General features: G+C 37.7%; 1 pseudogene; it reads right to left on the reverse strand.

Annotated features, from left to right (window-relative positions):
* Positions 1-3,612: 3,612 nt before the first annotated feature.
* On the reverse strand, positions 3,613-4,311 carry LOC129504100 (olfactory receptor 4F3/4F16/4F29-like; annotated as a pseudogene).
* Between the last annotated feature and the right edge of the window lie 483 nt (positions 4,312-4,794).

Below are 4,794 nucleotides of genomic sequence, written 5' to 3' on the forward strand. Positions count from 1 at the left end.
TGATAAGTAAATCTATCTTTATTAAAGTTTAGAGATCTTTCTTGCTAAGTCAGAAAACTTCAGCACCTAAGTCCATAACTCTCTTTGCAGCCCTAAAAACTATAAGTCAAGTCAAACTCCAGAAGCTCTTTTTTTTTCAGATAGCAACTTCCAACACAGGGTAATAAAACAAACTAGCTTAGCACTAAATCACAGGTACGCCAAAAACTTAGAGCTAGAATCCTTTCTTTAGGGCTTTCAGTGAGAGCTCCCGATCTCTGCAGCTAATCTCTAATTAGGGATAGAATCAGTTTGTTTTGTTTGTTCTTTTTTTTTTTCCTATAAATTTGCTGGAAGCAGTAATGAGATAAGGAAAAGGAAATTCATGAAATTCCTGGGTAAGGATCCTAGGTCATATGATGCTTGTGAAAGTTGTACTTTTCCACTCATGAACTTTCATAAGACTCTATCTAAAAGCAGTTTTAGAAATCAAGAAAATAGGAGCAATAAATTCTCAGGAGCAAAAAAACAAATAACAAGCAATGACCCCACCATAACTATAAACTGACCAGTCATGAAAAACACACACACACACACACAGAAGTATTGAAAATGAACAAGGTGTACCACATCCCACTTCCAGTTAACAAACATTTGCTAAGTCATGTCTCAATAAAAACCCCACGTGAAATTTGTTCAAGTAGTCACTACCATAGTCTTCTTGAATAAAGCACTTGCCATTGCCTCTAATTAGAGCCTAATTAGTCGCAATTTCTGTCTTCTCCGTGTGACAAAATAAAAAGGAAAATTAAGAAACAGAAGAAAGTGTTGAATTGAAATATTTTATAGAATCCAATACAGAAACAGACTAAAAAAAAAATTTAAAGACTTGTAGTTTGAAGGAAATGGGAAGCTGAAAGCCCATGATCTGACTCAGTCCCATATTGGGAAAGCAATCTTTAAATTTTTGCCATAAACAGCATGTACTGACACTGCCATTGACAGAATCCATTTCCATTGCTCTGAACGGAAATATGCATTACTATCAATTTTCTACAAATTAACTTCTATTTCTATAGGACTGTAAAATAGCCTAATCAAAGACAAAGGCCCATGTTCCTATAGAACCACACAATCTCAGAGGATTCCCTAGCCAATGCCCAGTATTCCGCAGAAGCAGCACCCAGTAATTTGCCATTTCCAAGTCACTCTCAATTTTTTTACTAACAGAAAATATTTCCTTGTTTTCCAGAACAAGACCTGATTAATTTGAGGGGAAAAGAAAAAGTCTTCCCTCCAGTACAATCAAGTGAGTTCAAAGGAAAGTAAAAATTATCCTGTGGTTACCCATTGGCCAAATCTAACTGCCTCACTGGAGTGAAACTAGTCTGCAAAAGTGTTTAAAATGCTATCCCACAGTAAACTTCTCCCTTTCCCTCTGCTCCTCCGCCACTCGTTCTCACTCACTCTCATTCACTCTTCTCAAATAAATAAAATCTTTAAAAAAAAAAAAAAGAAAGAAGAAAGAAAGAAAATATAGAAAGTAATAATTAACATGAGGGAGAACAAAGAGATAAAACTTACAAATAAGTCATCATTTGGCCTCTAACCAGAAAAGACTGACTTACCACATAAACTAACTGATAAAATCTTTCTCATTTCAGTTTTGAAAATCAACAAAAATCCTTTCTGGCAAAGGAAGTTGATTAAATGCCAAGGCTATTGATGGAAAGTGGTAAGGATATAGCTTAAAAATGCTCTGTTTTGATTATATTTTTCCCTTTTTACACCTTAACTTGTTTAAAAGATAACTGTATGAAAACAACATAGCCAAACAGAAGATTTACATAAATTTGTGAGAAGTTTTGTTGGTTTTTCAAAAAGGCTGGATACCTTTTGTCATTCTAGGCTACTTGATGGATTCTGAGTACACTAGATTTTAAAGGTCTTACAAATAATTGAATTGTGTTATCACAAACTGAGTTATTCATTAAAATCATTAAGTTGAGGAGTTCAGGCTTGTAAAAAAAAACTAAAACATGTACTGAGGGGCAACTAATTTCAATGAAAGAACTCTTTTAACTCAAAGACAGACTCAATTGATTCTTTAGGGTTAGAGATCAAATAAAGAGACAAAGACTAACATGCAGACACACATTTGAGAAAGTGTCTGGCCTCCTTTGAATCTTGATTTGAAGCTACTGCTCCTATAGTTTCTGATCTGAGAAAGTCAAAGAAATAGCCACCCATTCTTCTACTATTTTCTAAAATAAGGATGAATTTTAAAATTCACATTACAGGGGCTCCTGGGTGGCTCAGTCAATGAGGTGTATATCTTCAACTCAGATCATGATCTCAAGGTCCTGGAATGGATATTCACTGGATAATTTTTAAATAAGATTGTGTATTAAAACATCAGTCATGTGTGTGTTGGGGGGTATGGGCTGTATCACTTTATTTATACCTTTATACCTTTATAGGGTATATCTTTGGATCATGTTAGTAAATTTGTTCATTTTAACTACTCCAAGAATAAGAGACTCTTAGCTGTAGTAAACAAACTGAGGGTTGCTGGAGGGGAGGTAGGTGGGAGAAGGGATAATTGGATGATGGGCATTAAGGAGAGCACTTAATAAGCCATGGGTATTATATGCAACTGATAGATCACTAAATTCTACCCCTGAAACTAATAATATACTATATGTTAACTAAATTGAATTTAAATACAATTTTTAGAAATAATAACAATAATGTTTAATAGCATTAAGAAGGTGTAATTAGGATGTTCGTGACAATAGGGAATTATATCTTGAACATTCTTGAGCCTTATTAGCCTATTAAGATAATGTATGAGAGACAATTCTTAATCATCCACCTTTAAGTTAACAGACCTATCTTCTTGACCAAAATTTTAGGTCAAGTAATTAGGCTACTCTGAGCATTTTTCTTCCCTAACCTTCAACCCGAGGCCCATGCTTGCTAGGTTTGCATGGGCCAATTGTAACTAGAATCCTACTAAGTCAGTTTAGTGAAAAACCCTAGGATAAAGAAGATGTGGTTTATGTATACAATGGAATATTCCTCAGCCATTAGAAACGACAAATACCCACCATTTGCTTCAATGTGGATGGAACTGGAGGGTACTATGCTGAGTGAAATGAGTCAATCGGAGAAGGACAAACATTATATGTTCTCATTCATTTGGGGAATATAAATAATAGTGAAAGGGAATAGAAGGGAAGGGAGAAGAAATGTGTGGGAAATATCAGAAAGGGAGACAGAACACGAAGACTCCTAACTCTGGGAAACGAACTATGCGTGGTGGAAGGGGAGGAGGGTGGGGGGTGGGGGTGAATGGGTGATGGGCACTGAGGGGGGCACTTGACGGGATGAGCACCGGGTGTTATTCTGGGTGTTGGCAAATTGAACACCAATAAAAAATAAATTTATTATTAAAAAAAAAAAAACCCTAGCCTTTGATATCTGACTCCTAACCACCCACTCTCAATACCTGATCACTCTGGCCTACCTTCAGCAAGATTCTGTCAGGTCTGTTTAGCACGAATTCTTCCCACCTTTACCATCTCCTCTTAGTAATTTCTATCTACCAACTGCCCCTCACCTGCTCTTTGGCTATAAATCCCTACTAGTTCTAATGTATTGGAAATTAAGCCCAGTTCTATACTGAGGTGTCCTTTCCCCTATTGTATTAGTTCCTGATTTAAATACACTATTGGCTATGACCATAAACTCTAGTCAGTAAGTCTCTGTGCAGGCAAGTCTGATGAACCAAGGAAGGTCACAGTAAAAGCTGTCCAGCACATTAGGATCACAGAAGGGTAAGTTTACCACAAAAGCTAGTTGAACCACGGAATGGATAAGGCCAGTCATCCAGGCAGCCACTAAAAAGAAGATGCACATTCTTGGACTCATGATGGTCAGATAGTGCAGAGGCTTACATATGGCCACATATCTGTCAAAGGCCATGGCGATGAGCAGCACCATCTCCACACCACCAATGACGTAAGAAGATTTGAGCAATGCAACCACCAAAGGAGATGACTTTACGTTTTCTGAAAGATCATAAATCATCTTGGGAGGAGTGACTGAAGAAACTCCCAGGTCAATGAAGGAGAGGTTGGCCAACAGAAAGTACATGGGGGAGTGCAGGTGAGGGTCAGAAGTCACAGTGAGCATGATGAGGGAGTTTCCCATCATGCTTGCCATATAAAACATGGAGGAGAACACAAAGAGGAGAAGCTGGATCTCCCAGGAGTTGGTGAGTCCCAGGAACACAAACTCTGACACCACAGAGTGATTTGCTCCATCCATTGGTTTGGTTGGCACTGCTACCTCAAGAAGAAAATATAAATTAGGCTAATTATGTTAATAAATTAGGAAAGAGGTCAACATTATGAAAGCCTGTCTCTATTAGAACTGACCTGATATGCTCATGGCCCCTCAAATGTGATTACCCAGAAAAATTGGTGGCTGGCATGTGGAGCTGCTCTCTACCCCCAGGTTGTCTGCATTTGATACCCTCTGCTTCCACCTAGGGGAAGCCATGATTATTCATGAGCTATGACATGGTCAACATGAGCCAAACCATTTGATTTGGGTTCAAAACTAATATGATTTGACCCAGTCACATAGAATAATCACTGCTGTAATCCCTTCCAAGCCCATAAGCCTTTATCTAGAAGACAGACCCTTCTCTTCCAACCCAGTCCCCACCTCTGGGAATGTATTCATCTTTTTTTTTTTAAGATTTTATTTATTTATTCAAGAAAAACACAGAGTGGAGAGAGAGAGAGA

This window comes from Nyctereutes procyonoides, unplaced genomic scaffold, assembly GCF_905146905.1.
Source record: "Nyctereutes procyonoides isolate TBG_1078 unplaced genomic scaffold, NYPRO_anot_genome, whole genome shotgun sequence".
NCBI lineage: Eukaryota > Metazoa > Chordata > Mammalia > Carnivora > Canidae > Nyctereutes > Nyctereutes procyonoides.